The following is a 14,583-nucleotide window of genomic DNA, read 5'->3' on the forward strand; positions in this document are numbered from 1 at the left end:
GGCCCAGCAGCCAAGGTCACGAGCCAGGCTGCAGATGTGCTCACGACCACAGTGGGAAGGGAAATAGTGGGTCTGTTGGAATCCTTCTCCCCAACAGGATCAGATGTTGGAGCCATGGGTTTCAACCCTGGCTTCCCCACTCGAATCACCTGGAAAGCTCTGGAAACACACAGATGCCCAGGATTCCACCCTTGACCAATTAAATCTCTGCAGGAGGCCCTCAGCTTCGGTGATTGCCAATCTCCCCCAGGTGCCCGACCCTGACAGGCAGCCAGATTGAGACTCTTGGCGTCGGAACAGGCAAAGCTGGGATTTTAGTGGAAAAAGCTCCGTAAAAAAGCTGAGACCTGTGGCTGCCTCTGCCGGAGGAATGACAAAGTGAGTTGGTAAGTGAAACACTGGGTGTCACCTTCATCCTGTTTGCTGTGAGTCACTTGAGGTCATTTGGAGCCACCGTGTCCAACCTGAGTCACTCCTCTCTGGGGCTCTGGGGTGCGGCTGGGATCCAAGGAGGCCAGAGGTCGGCTCCCGCAGGCTTGGCTGTGGGCTCCCGGGCTGCAGGTTTTAGCAGCACAGAGGAAGTACCGAGGGTCAACAGCTGGCCCGCAGAAGTTGTGGTCTGGATCCAGTTGGGGAAGCAAAGCCTTGGGGTCTCAGGAAGACCTCCTGCTGCGTGCTGGGCTGGGAGTCAACCCCGGGAACACCCAGGAACACCCAGCAGCTGAGCGGACAGTGCCAAGCCCAGGTTCCATCTCCACGGCAATGAAATCCCTCCCACGGCATCTGGCTCTGGCGCTGATGGTGACTTTTATCAGCGCCGCAGTAGAAAGCTAAACTGGCCAGTTGACAGGGAACAGAGAGAATTAAAGTCAACATGTCAGGAGCCACCAATCCCTGGTGGCCAAGGAGGGCACTTTCTAAACTATCGTGGCACCTAACGGGAAAATGGGATTTGAGTTTCCAAAATTCCATTCCCAGGTACTCGCCGTGGCACAGAGCAAGGAGGAGGTGGCTGGGGTGTCTCTTCAGTCTGTGTGGGTGCTGCTTGGCCTCCTTTCTGGTCCAGCAGGAGCTTGTCACTCACAGGCTCATCTTGGCCCAGAGGGGAGGCCTCACCCCCACGCAGAGGTTGTGACTAAGCTGACCGACCACACCCCCCTTCTGCTCAGTCTCATTCTGCTCTGGGTGTGACACCCCCCTGCCCCCGCCTTTGAGCCTTCCTGTGTGTCAACCCCACCTGTGTGTCCCTGCTCTGACCACTGGCCAGCTCAGCATTGCTCATGGCTTGTAGCCCAGGAGTCCCCCTGGCTTGACCTCTTTCAGGAAGGTCCCTTCTCAGGCAGCCCTGCCAGCTATGTCCTGGGACCTTCCCCTCTGGCTCTGGCCCGAAGGGTCCTGTCATCACTTACCTGATGCCAGATAACAATTAGGCAGGGATCTGCTTCCAATCAACTGGGTGATGATGAATTGAAGACGCTCAAGGAGCTTCGAGCGAGACAGCTTTGGCGAAGGAGGGGTCACATGAGACTGGAGGAAGGCAGCGTGATGTGGGTGGGAGGGCACACACCCAGGGGACGCTTCCAGAAAGAACAGTTTCCTGGAGGAGGTGGGGGTGAAGCAGGGAAGGAGGACAGGCAGGGTCTTAGTTTGGGGGTGAGATGTGGTGGGACTGGGTGGCTGCATGCATGGTGACGGGGACAAGTCAGGAGGGAAAGGGCTCTGAGAGCCCTCACGGGCAGGGGTGACACCCCAGCCATGTAACTACCGGCCCTGACCCTCCAGAGCCTGGAAGTGCTGCCTATGGCAGTGTGTTTCTCCAGTCGCTAAATTGTAGGGAGGTCTGCCTGGTCCTACCTGGAAGGACCAAGGTAATGATGGGCAGGTCACAATAGGGCTGGGGTTGGGGGCTCAGAGCAGCAGCTGTTTACCTCCCAGGATGGAAGAGGCTTGGAATCTCAACAACCCCAGGGCCATGAGCAACGTGCACCAGGGAAGCTCTGCCCAGCCCGTGGATGGGGCAGTGGCCTTGCATGAGCTGTGCGGCTGGCACACAGTCACTGCAACACGACAGCTCAGCTGCATGCTGACTGCGGGAGGACCCTGTCGTGAGTCACGAGCTGCTGGTTTTCCTTCCTTCTCGAAAGGAATGGGACGTTCCAGCATGACACCCAGGACCCTGCAGGCACCCACTGCCTTTGGAATAGCTGTGATATCTCCACCCTGGCCCAGCCATCACCTAGCCATTGCCCAGGCCCTGCCCAGAGAAGCTGGGAGCCTCCCAGCCCTGTCTCTGGCTTGCAGGCTCACAGTCTTCCTCGTGAGGTGAACTTATGAAGTCAGAAAAAAAAATTTCAGGGATATGAGACTAGGAGGTTTGATGACTGGTCAAATCTCATCTAGAGCCATGAAAAAAAAAAAAATCCAAGGATTTTCCCTGGGACGTGAGGTTGTAGTCAAAAACCTCTGTGATGGGGGCTGGCTGCCCACCAACGCTCATCTGCAGAGGCTTTGCTGGGAGAGAAGCCCCCTCCTTGCTGGGCACCAGCATGGGGGCACCGCTGGGGATCTGGCAGGAGTCGCACAGCAACGCTGTGATGGGCCAGCGATCCTAACTTCAGGGGCTGGGAGAAGAACCCCCAAACACCCTTATTGCAGGCAGTTCAAGCCAGCAGCTGAAAGCTCCAGCACAGCTCCTGCGGCGGGAGTCTGCAGTGATGGGTACACAGCTGGGACTTACTGAGAAGGGACGTACTGAGTGGATGTGGGGACACAGACGTCATCAGTGGGGAGGCTGGAGAACCATGCTGGGGAAATGTCCCAAGGCAGCAGGCTGAGCTGAGGCCACGCTCTGGTTAGGACACCACTGCTGGGCCGGCCGCCACAGGGAGTTCTGCCCTCACTACATGCCGTCTCCACAGATAAGCTCTCTGCTCTCCTTGCATCTTTCCCACCCCAAGTTAGAGCCCCTGGTTGTAGGGGCCAGGATGCTGAGCCTGCAAGCTCTGGGGGACAGGAGGAGAAGGGGACACCTGGGCTTTCAACTCCTAGAGGGCCTGATGGATCCTGCCTCCTGCTGCCCAGACACACAGCAGATTCCCTCCAAAGAGGCAGCTGAGCAGCCCAAACAAATCAACAGTAGCTAGTACCCATGAACAGTATTTCCTTATCATTTATTTAATGGCCACACTGGGGAGTTCCCTTTGTGGCTCAGAGGTTAACGAATCCAACTAGGAACCATGAGGTTGCGGGTTCCATCCCTGGCCTTGCTCAGTGGATTAAGGATCCGGCGTTGCTGTGAGCTGTGGTGTAGGTTGCAGACTCGGCTCGGATCCTTTGTTGCTGCGACTCTGGCGTAGGCCAGTGGCTACAGCTCTGATTCGACCCCTAGCCTGGGAACCTCCATATGCAGCAGGAGTGGCCCAAGAAATGGCAAAGAAAAAAAAAAAAGCCACACTGGAAGCATGTGTAAGTTCCTGGGCTGAACCTGGACCACAGCAGTGGCAATGCCAGGTCCTTAACCTGCTGAGCCGCCAGGGAATTCCATCTTGTCTTTAAACTTACAGGATACCCAGGTTCATAACATCACCTAGAGATGAATGAGAAAGCACAAGACTGCATGTGGGCACATCCTCCCCCATTCCACACGGGACGTGCCCCAAGCAAACATTTGCAGATGTCACACCTGCAGAGGTGGGGACCGTATCCCCCCTTTGCAGACTCAGAACGTAAGTCACACTCCTTACTATGGCTGACAACACCCCACCTGTTCTGGCCCCTGGCCACCCCTCATGCCTCCTCTCCTCCCACTCCCCCCTCTCCCTTGGCTCACGTGGTCCCTTCTTCATCCTTGTCTCCGCTGCCTAGAATAATGCCCTAGTACAGGAGTGGAATCAGGGGCTGCAAGGGAAATTTCTTTAAGGAAGTGACCTGTGGGCACAGCTGAATAAGTACTGGGGAAGCCGTGCAAATACCCCGTGTGAAGAAGCATGCATACAGACATGTATACAGATATGTCTTCACAATGACCCGGTTTTCTACACGGGGTGCTCAGTGAGGCTCCCTGCAGGGAGGCAGCCTCAGGTGTGGGATGCAGACCTGATTAGCGGGAGTGGTTCTGCTCTGGTGGCCAAGTACCACCTTCCCATCCCCACATCAGCCGGAGAGCAGTGTCAAGGGCCGGTGGGCAGAGAACAAGCCTGGCGGATTCAGGTCTTGAAGCAGCACCCTCAGGGCAGGATGATGGAAAGGCATAATGCCCCCTCCTCCTTGGAAGCCTCCAGCCCCATCCCATCCCCCCAAGCCTTTCTCAACCCCCACGGTAGAGGAAGTTATGGGTGGAAAATATCCCTTTGCATTTCCAAGGCGGAAAGAGAGCTGCCCGGGCTGCAGGAGAAGGTGCTGTTTCTTTGGGTAGCTTCCCTTGGATTTCAGGGGCTGATGGTTAAAGAACAGTGAGTAAATGGATGCTACTAAGGCATGTTTAACCTGGGGCCCCCAAACACAGACTGGTAATAGCCCCGCAGACCTCTGACTTCAGCCATGGGCTATGAAACAGTCCTTCCACTGGCCCAGAACGTGACACTGGCGGGAATTTCAAGCACCGCAGTAGATGTTACTGTCTTCGTCCGCTCTGTTGATATTACTATCATTCCGGTTTCTTCTCTTGCTAAAAGCAGATTCGCTCCTGGCACAGGAATGATAGCAACCTTACACCGAACATTACTTGGCGCCAGGCATTCTTCTTAATTGTCTTGGTGTCCTGCGCGAGGGCCAGGAGGGAGCCAGGGTCGTGGGATGCAGTTCCCGAGGTGCCCACTGGGAGGCGCAGGAGCAACAGTCTGTCTGGAGCGCCTAGGCTGGGGACTGACCTCCAGGGACAGAGTAGGGAGGGGGAGGAGGAACCCCCCCATCTGCGACAGAGGAACCTCCCAGGTCGCAGCTTCGACCTGGGAGGTCCCCTGTGGTCTCACCCCAGCTCCGGTTCCTTCCGACAAAGGCCTTCCCTTTGCTTTCCAGAAATTTGCTTTCCAGAAATGTTTCTCCTTGGAGATTCGCAAATCAGGGAACAGGTTCCAATCCAAGGCCACGGGCTTGGCCACAGATGGAATGAGGGTAAGCAAGTGGGGGTGGAGAGGGGGAAGGGGGCTCTTGCAGAGTGAAGCGGGAGGCACAAGGTGATCAGGGGTCAAGGCCAGATCTGTGGTCAGCCTTCTTGGGTTTGATAGTTGACCAACCTGCTGCGTTCTGTCTTGGGGTTTTTGTGCAGATGCTGGGGTGGAGGTGAGAGACTCTGTGGGAGAGGGGGAGATGTGGGACCAGGTACCGTGGCAGGAGGGGCCCACTGAGCTCTTCTCTCCTTGTGACTTGACCCTTCTTCCATGTGTGGGCAGTGCCCCATGTGCCCGATTCACATTTGGGAGAAGAGAAACAGGTGAGGTGGAAAGCCCTGGACTTTTCTGGGAACACTGTCAGGCGAAATCAGGAAGGGGGCCCAGAACAGGCACCCGAGGATTTATGGGCACCTTGCGTGTACATCTGAGGGCACAAAACCTTCTGCTTCTTTGGCAGCACATCGACTCCACACCTGATGTGTTTCTCCACGCACAGCAGGGACCTGGTGTTTGTGTCTCTGTAAGAAACAGCTGGAGAGCCACAGCACAGTAAGTTGCTCCTGGGCTCTTTGTGCAAAATGTAGATTCCACTGTCTCCTTTTTTTCCCCCTTTTTCTGCCACCCCCAAGGTGTCTGAAAGTTCCTCGGCTAGGGATCGAGTATGAGCCACAGCTGGGACCTACGCCACAGCTGCAGCAATGCCAGGTCCTTCACCCACTGTGCCACAGTGGGAACTCCACCTTCTCATTTGTAAAGATTCCAATTCAGGAAGATGAGGATGGAGCCTAGGAATCTACATTTTTACACCCCCCTCACCCCCCCCCCAAGAGATTCTGAGGCATGATGGGTAGGCCACGCTTGGAGAAATACCAGCCAAAGCTTTTGCATACTGCTGTTGCAATAGGAGAAGTTTGGAGTCCAGAGATCCTTCTCCCTTTCTGAGCATCACCTCTGGCTTGGTGTGGCTTCAGGTTCGGCTCCTCCTTCTTATTTTTCTTTTTCCTGACCTCACTGGAATATTGAACCCCATTCTTTCAGAAGGAAAGCTCTTGATTCGCGTCAACCTGGACTTTTAAGACGCCTCAAACAGGTGTGCAGCATTGGATAAATTCTGTGAGAGACGACATTTTCGTTTTCTAGCCATTCTTTTTTTTTTTTTTTTCTTTTTGCCTTTTCTTGAGATGATCCCACAGCCTGTGGAGGTTCCCAGGCTAGGGGTCTAATCGGAGCCATAGCCACTGGCCTATGCCAGATGCCAGAGCCACAGCAACACGGGATCCGAGCCGCGTCTGTGACCCACACCACAGCTCACGGCAACGCCGGATCCTTAACCCATGGAGCAAGGCCAGGGATTGAACCCTCAACCTCATGGTTCCTTGTCGGATTTGTTAACCACTGCACCACAATGGGAACTCCCTAGCCATTCTTATAGAACCTACATTCCAGAACCACTCCATGTTCATTTCTTTAGTTCTGAGTTGAGCCTAAACTACCCCTGCCATGCCCACCCTCCCATCCCCATTCCTCCGAGCCCTGTGAACTCCACATATTTGCTCTGTCAATCACAAGTTCTTTTCTGTTTTTGGCTGTGTCCATGGCCTATGGAAGTTCCCAGGCCAGGGATGGAACCTCTGCCACTGCAGTGACACTGCTGGATCCTTAACCCACTGCATCACAAAAGAACACCCCAATTTCTTTAATTCTTTGTATTCCTTATGAAAGTAGAGCCCCCCCCCCCAATTTTTTTTTTAAACAAAAATTAGGAAATGTCTGTGTCTTTAGCTCCTGGAAGAACGTATAGTAATTAGGCTTCTCTGGGGTTTATTTCCCCTCGTGGCTTAACCTTCTATCATAAAAATAGGAAGTTGGCAGACAAATAAATTATATAGAGAGACCTCAAGGTTGGGTATTTTATGGTTGCATTTTTAAGAGCAGTAATTTTGAGGTTGCTCTGATCGTGCTGAGGGATGTTATTTATGAGAGTGAGTCCACAACCCTTTCCCTGCTGTGTTGCCCCCTGATAATCCTATTGGATGGATACACAGCACGGGAGGGGCTCTTCACAGACCATGAATAAGGAGGAAGCCGAGGGCTGGCGCCGGGAGGGTTGCAGAGACAGAAAGCCGTAACTAGGCCAGACAGGCCCGGCCTCTCTAAACTTTGAGCAAAGACATGAGAAGTGCAAAATGGTCTCTCTACCTTCCCGGCCAATACAGGGCCTTGCGCGGAGTTTTCTCTGACTTTGTAGCCCTGGGGCACTGGCTGCCCAGTGACATGGAGCCAGATCCAGAGAGAAACCGTGCAAGTTCAGGAAAAGGATCCTTCCCTCAGCTCTGTGAGGGCAGATGGGTTCTTGGTGAGACCAGAGACCTTGGGGGACGGGTCATAACTGAGCTCCAGATGCATCGAGAACCAAAACATTTCATTTTTCTCAAATGTTTGTCACTTTCTAAAAATTATACTTTGAGGCGGACTTTAGGAATGTGTTTTCCAAGTATTTAGTGGCATTTCAAGAGATAATTCATTTCCTTGTTGGGTGGAAAGATGCCAAGCTTGTGGGTATCTTCTCTGTTGTAGCTACAGAAACAGCAGTCCAGCTTTATTTGCTACCCTCGGAGAACTTGCTGTGCTGCAGCGACAGCGCCCAGGTCCCCAGGACCAAACCCTTATCCTCCAGGCAGCCATGGGGCTCCAGGACACTGACCGCAAGATTTATTTTAATCACCTAAGTGCCACCTGTACACTTCCACTTTTTTTTTTCTCTTTTTTTTTTAGGGCTGTACCTGTGGCATATGGGGGTTCCCAGCCTAGGGGTCGAATTGGAGCTGTAGCTGCTGGCCTACACCACAGCCACAGCCATATGGGATCCAAGCCATGCCTGCAATCTACCCTGCAGCTCACAGCAATGCTAGATCCTTAACCTGCTGAGCGAGGCCTGGGATTGAACCTGCGTCCTCAAGGACGCTAGTCAGATTCGTTTCTGCTGAGCCACGACGGGAACTCCTGTTTCCACTTCTTCCATTTCCCCCTTCTCCCTGAGAAGGGTTCATGTCATTGCCTGTTTATAGAGGAGGAGGGCGAGCCCAAAGGAGGCTAACAGCCTGACACTGAGTCACAACCCCCTGCTGAATGTGGTGCTGCCCACTGGGTCTCCCAGGTGCCCAGGACATCAAGGGCTTCAGTAAGTGCATATGCAGTGAGGGACAGAAGAGGAGCTCAGGGATCAGGCCCTGTAGTTGTGATTCACAGTCCAAGTTCTTTCCACATCATCAAAAAGCCAGGACAATGATCTTCAGCTTAGAAATCCGTGTTCCTGTCTTCTCTGCTTTAATTCTGGAGCTGCGTAAGCTGATCATCAATTCACACCCTAAACCAAAGAATAAAGTCTTTAGTTATAAATATGAATGTGGAGTTCCCATCACGGCTCAGTGGTTAACGAATCCAACTAGGAACCATGATGTTGCAGGTTCGATCCCTGGCCTCGCTCAGTGGGTTAAGAATCCAGTGTTGCCATGAGCTGTGGTGTAGGTTGCAGATGTGGCTCGGATCCTGCGTTGCTGTGGCTCTGGCGTAGGCTGGCGGCTACAGCTCTGATTAGACCCGTTGCCTGGGAACCTCCATATGCCGTGGGGGCGGCCCTAGAAAAAACAAAAAAATAAAAAAAAATAAATATGAACGTAACAGAGGATGAGCCCTGGCCCCTGGAAAGACAGGTACCTACAGGACAGCTACATGGAGCCTTGAGATTTATTTCTTAAGTTACACCAGACCATTCCAGAATGGCATTTTGGAGACAGAGAAAGCGGAAATGTTCCCACTCGGATTTGTTACTTGTCGTCACACCTAGCAAATGACTCGGGGCCAAACTTGGGTGGCCAGGAGTCACATGCCTGTGTCACGTAGACACAATCCAAAGCAAAAAGAGTGTCAGACAAAATGTTTTGCTTCTGAAGCTCTTGTCCCTCAAATGTGGCACAGTTCCTCTAAACATTTTAGAATCCATTTAAGCACATGCTCTGAAGGCAAGGAGTCAGAGTGGCAGTTTTTAGGGAGTTGTCTCTGTTTTGAGGGCCACGCAGAAATGAGGCAGGCAGAAAACTGAGGTTTTCCAGACAAAAACTTCAAGAGAAAAAATATTCAAGAAAATACATGCTGTAACAGATGACAACATGAAGCCAATAGGCCATCATACATTCTGATAAAGAATATAATAGGAGTTCCTATTGTGGCCCTGTGGGTTAAGAACCTTACTAGTAACCAGGAGGACAGACGCAGATTCGATCCCTGGCCTTGTTCAGTGGGTTAAGGATCCAGCATTGCCATGAGCCATGGTGTAGGTCATAGCCACAGCTTGGATCCCGAGTTGCTGTGGCTGTGGTGTAGGTCGGCAACTCCAGCTCTGCTTCGACCCTTAGCCTGGGAACCTCCATATGCTGTGGGTGTAGCCCAGGGAGGTGCTTGTAGCAATACTAGCATCGAAGCCCTTTAGCTCTTTCTCTTCTTGAACCTCATCTCAAGTTTTGTAATGGGCAGAATACACCAGAATATTCCCAACAGTACACTCTTTTATTTGACTAAACTCCTTTCTCCAGTACCCCCTTTGGGGTCAGGCACTGCCTCCCTAAGGAAAAGAGTGATGACGCCTCGTAAGCACTGCCCTTGGATCCGGGCAAGAGGCATCTGCACTTAGCACTTTCAGGGGCTAAGCCTACATCCTCCCTTCTAGAATATTCTCCAGGTACACAGGGCCACATAGGCGCACTTTCAGTTCTGTCTGTCCTGGATGGTTCATGTTGCCTGTCCCTGGAGTGGCCAAGGGGTACAGGGGGCCTGTTTGCATTCAGAGCTGTGTGTCCCAAAGCCCCATGTGAGAGCTTCCATGGCATCAGAGCCTGGTGGGAAGAAAAGGCAGTGCCAGAGCCGTCTCCCTGTGCTGCCGTGTTCTAACACCGAGTTCCAAGGAGGCCAGATATTCTTCATTTGAACTGGCTTTCCCAGCCTCGTGTTGCTCTGAGGAACTTAAAAGGCAGTGAGATAGGGGCACTTTATGGGCAGCGGTCACCTGCTTGGGGTGGGAAGCATGAGGAGAGGTCTCTAGCTTCATGACTCTGGGCTTCCATTGGATCTGGTCTAGACCCCATGGGCATTCAAGGCTGCCTGGACGTGTCCTGGCCAGCTCAGTCCCTAAAGCTCTGTTTAGCCCCCATCTTGCCGCTGCTGTCACCTATCTGGAGCTAAGAACCAAGTCACCAAAATAATGAAACACCTAGCTAAGCTTAAAAAGCAACCTATGGGGACTTTCTAAATAAATAAGTTACCCAAAACCACGTGGAAATGGCAGGTCCCCATAATGAATTCAAAGCCTCTCTTCCAGGATGGAAAGAATGTTGAACAAGGGAGTTTAAGGCAAAGGTGGTGGGTAGGAGAGAAGGGCGATTGACCTTGAACTGAGACTAAAGACCAAGGCTAGTTCTATCTTAAAAACAAATATGCGTCATTTATAGCGGCGGTTCTGTATCTTGCCCTATTGATTTAAAACTCAGCATCACTTCATTCGCTTAGATGCCTCTAACTGAAAATGTGTATCCGTTCATGGTCAGGCTGGACGGACATTTTCTTCTGCACTAATTCAAAGATTTACTAAGAAAATTCAGAGGACAAACAAGAGTGCAAAGGGAAGGTTAAGTTTAATTAAGAAACCAGTTCTGGGAATTCCCACTATGGTGCAGTGGGTTAAAGTCTGACTGCAGTGGTTCTGGTCACTGCAGAGGCATGAGTTTGATCCGTGGCCCGGAGCAGTGGCTTAAAGGATTTGGTATTGCACCTGCTGTGGCTCAGGTTGTAGCTGTGGCTTAGCTTTGATCCTTGGTCCAGGAACTTCCATCTGCTATAGGTGTGGCCAAGGGAAATCAGCTCTTTTTTTTTTTTCTTCATCTTTTTAGGGCTGCTCCCATGACCAATGGAGGTTCCCAGGCTAGAGGTAGAATCGGAGTTACAGCTGCCAGCCTATAGCAACGGAGGATCCGAGTTGCATCGGCAACCTACACCACAGCTCATAGCAACACTAGATCCTTAATCCACTGAGCAAGGCCAGGGAGTGAACCCACAACCTCATGGATACCAGTCGGGTTTGTCACTGCTGAGCCACAATGGGAACTCCCTGTAGTGTTTTTTTTTAAAAAAAAAAAAAAAAAGTTGTTAAATTTTCTTTGCAGCTTTGATTTACAACTGATCTGAATTTGGTGGGTTTCACTAAAGTAAAACAATAAGAGGTTTTTTTCTAACCAATTAACTGTTTTCATGGATTAGATAGGAATGAGGGGAAAACTGTCTTTTTCTTTTCTTTTCTTTTTTTTTTTTTTTTTTTTTTTTGGCCTTTTCTAAGGCCATACCCATGGCATATAGAGGTTTCCAGGCTAGGGGTCTAATTCAAGCTGTAGCCGCCAGACTACGCCACAGCCACAGCAATGCCGGATCCTTAACCATTGAGTGAAGCCAGGACTCGAACCTGCAACCTCATGGTTCCTAGTCAGATTTGTTAACCACTGCGCCATGGGGAACTCCGGGGAAAACTGTCTTAAGGAATATCCGGTCGGCACGTGGGACCCGACTGCCTGAAGAACACGCTTATTTCCAGATTGGAACGTGCTGCATATTGTGCCTGAACAATGACAGAAACAGAGATGATTTTGTAACAAAACCTCAGGGAAGCTGTCTGCAAGTTGGCATTTCTAATTCATATGGAAATGCTCATTTTACTTAATCAGACAACTGCAGCGGCGGTGTTCATTTAATGAAGAATCCGGTACTTTGAAGGCCAATTTTGTGAAGTTCATAATATTGCAGACAAACACACATTCACATGCAAAAGCTACTGGGTTACATATCTGAGGGTCGGCTCATTTTCCTTGGACCCTCTCACTTTACACGGTTTGAGGGCTGCTTAATAAAGGAATGATATCATTATGTTGTATCATTTTATAAGATTTTTTTTTTAATGACAAATTCGTCTAACTGGTAAACTGTACTAGGCTCCTCAAGAGCCAAAAAAAAAAAAAAAAGTGCTTCTAGCTTTTAACACTAGCTAAGGAAACTACATCTGTGTATTAGTGGGGGGGGGGGGGTGTTAAGGAGTTCGCGTCGTGGCTCAGTGGTTAACGAACCCGACTAGAATTCCATGAGGACGCGGGTTTGATCCCTCTCCTCGATCAGTGGGTCAGGGATCTGGCGTTGCTGTGAGCTGTGGTATAGGTCACAGACGCAGCTAGGATCCTACATTGCTCTGACTGTGGCGTGGGCTGGCAGCTGTAGCTCTGATTGGACCCCTAGCCTGGGAACCTCCATATGCCACAGGTGGGGCTCTAAAAAAAAAAAAGAAAAAAGAGGCTGTGATAAACGGGGGTCTCATACCTTACTTACTCATGACTGGGTTTTTTATTACCAAATATTGTGCAGAGACTATTTTTTTGCATCAAGACACCTGTAGCAACTTTCTCAACTGTAAATAAAACACTGGTATATTCTAATATTCTAATCTATCTATGTAAAAGCCAAAAAAGTAGGAAAACAGGTTTGAATGAGGATTCTGAGAGGCACAGAGAATGGGAATCAGATGAAAACTGGAAGGGGACAAAGAGATTGGAAAAGTCGGCAGAGGAGAACACCTACTATTGGTGGCTGACACCCCCACCCTCCCCAGGAAATGCTGCCGGGTTATGGAGGCTGCAGGTCTGGTTATCTCCTGGATCCAGGCGCCTGCCTGCCACTGCCCAGCCTTCCTAAGCTGCCTTACCTCAAGGTCTGGATTCATTGGTTCACAGTGAACGTTTTGTTGAGCAGTAGTTATGCGCTGGTGCTAGACTGGATCACACTCGTGAACAGGAGAATGGGGCCCTGGTCTCTAGAGCTGAGGCCAGAGGAGACGATCGTAAAACCAGTAGATAAATAATGGTGAGAGATGCAGATGGCAACTTGTGCTGTGCCGAAATCAAAGCCAATTAAGGGGATTGAGTACGTTGGAGGAACATAGGGGGTTAGGGCAGGCCTGCCTGAGGTTGTGACATCTTAGCAGGGAAGGAGCCAGCCATGGGAGGCTCCAGAGGGAGAGCACTTCAGACAGGAAGGAGTTGGTTGTACATGATGGTTGAGCAAGAAGGTGCCCATGTAGCTGAACTGTAGGGGGCGGGGGAAGGCAGGAGACGAGGGCAGAGAGTCACAGAGGCAGATCTCGGGGTGGGCTAGGCCACCGCCAAACTTTTGGGTTCACGTCTAGGTGGCACAGGACGTGATTGGAGGATCTCAAGCAGGGAAGTGACAAGATCGATTTCCATTTGTTGAAGATTCCTCGGGAGCCTGGGTGATAGGACGCTGAGAGTAAGGGGGCGGGGCGGAGAGCAACCAATCATTTTCTTCCCGGGAGGTGCGTGCAAGAGTGGGTCTGTGACCCCGCAGGGGCCTGGAGCCGGCCCTGGGGGCTGTTTCTGTGGAAGTTCGAAGGGCGGACTCTTTCTTTGGTGTTGAGCTACAGCCTCGGCCCCTTGGAGGAGCCAGAGAGGGTGATGAGGGGCTGAGAGAGGGATGGGCAGCAATCCCTTTGACTCCAGCGCTTTTCGCTGAAGGCGTTCTAACCCTCACATGGAGATGAGAGACGGAAAGCACATGGCCAGTGAAGGGCAAAAAGAGGGGAAGATGGACCTGGGCCTTGAACGTGGGTGGGATCCCAGAGGAGGAAAGCAGAGATGTCTGAGCTTTGGCCCAAAGATCTCAAGTGGAGAGGAAGGACTCTGCACCCCTGGCAAGAGGACAGCTGCATGTTTTCTGTCAAAACATCCAAGTTACTTATTTCCTCAGGTGACCCTGCAGCTGGGGGACCTGTGAACAGTCCCACAGTTGACAGCTAACAGTTCTGAGTTTTAACAAAAACACAGGATTGGCGTTTCCATTGTGGCTCAGCGGAAACAAATGCTGCCTAGGAATGCTGAGGTGGCGAGTTCGATTGCTGGCCTCGCTCAGTGGGTTAAGGATGCAGCATTGCCCTGAGCTGTGGTGTAGGTCACAGAAGGAGCTCGGATCCCACGTTGCTGTGGCTGTGGTATAGGCCGGCAGCTGTAGCTCCAATTCGACCCCTAGCCTGGGCACCTCCATGTGCCACAGGTGCGGCCCTAAAAAGCAAACAAAAAACAACCAGGATCATATTTAAAGAAACAAAAAAGCAAAGTACCTTAGTGTGTATAGCATAGGGGGCAAAGCAGAATTAATTCATGAGAATTTCCTTTAAAATATACGGAAAGGAGATCCTGACATTTTCCTACAAATTCTAATGGAAATTCATAAAGATGAGCAAAAATATCACAGATATGGTCGTTATTCTGTGTGACATCCTGTTATCTTATTGTAGTGAATGCTAAGTACTTACAAAGGTTTTTATAGCTTTCTCTCGACCCAACCCCCAGCTCTGGGTTTTTCTGATAAG

At 51.2% G+C, this 14,583-nt stretch overlaps 1 long non-coding RNA gene across 3 annotated transcripts in view; it reads left to right on the plus strand.

Annotated features, from left to right (window-relative positions):
• Nucleotides 1-269: 269 nt before the first annotated feature.
• Nucleotides 270-14,583, plus strand: part of LOC110255517 (uncharacterized) — an 82,231-nt gene continuing 67,917 nt past the window's right edge. For 2 of the 3 annotated variants that reach the window (XR_014816321.1, XR_014816320.1), the window contains exons 1-3: nt 270-386; nt 5,017-5,112; nt 5,569-5,660. This is a non-coding gene — a long non-coding RNA (uncharacterized LOC110255517). Of the gene's footprint in view, nt 387-4,950; nt 5,113-5,568; nt 5,661-14,583 lie in introns of those variants that run through there. The other variant, XR_014816322.1, reaches the window with a different exon arrangement.

The sequence above is a fragment of the Sus scrofa genome, chromosome 9 (assembly GCF_054392235.1).
Source record: "Sus scrofa isolate SSC_HxYL_T2T_F1_AM1 chromosome 9, Sscrofa_HxYL_maternal_Yorkshire_Landrace_v2.0, whole genome shotgun sequence".
Taxonomy (NCBI): Eukaryota; Metazoa; Chordata; class Mammalia; order Artiodactyla; family Suidae; genus Sus; species Sus scrofa.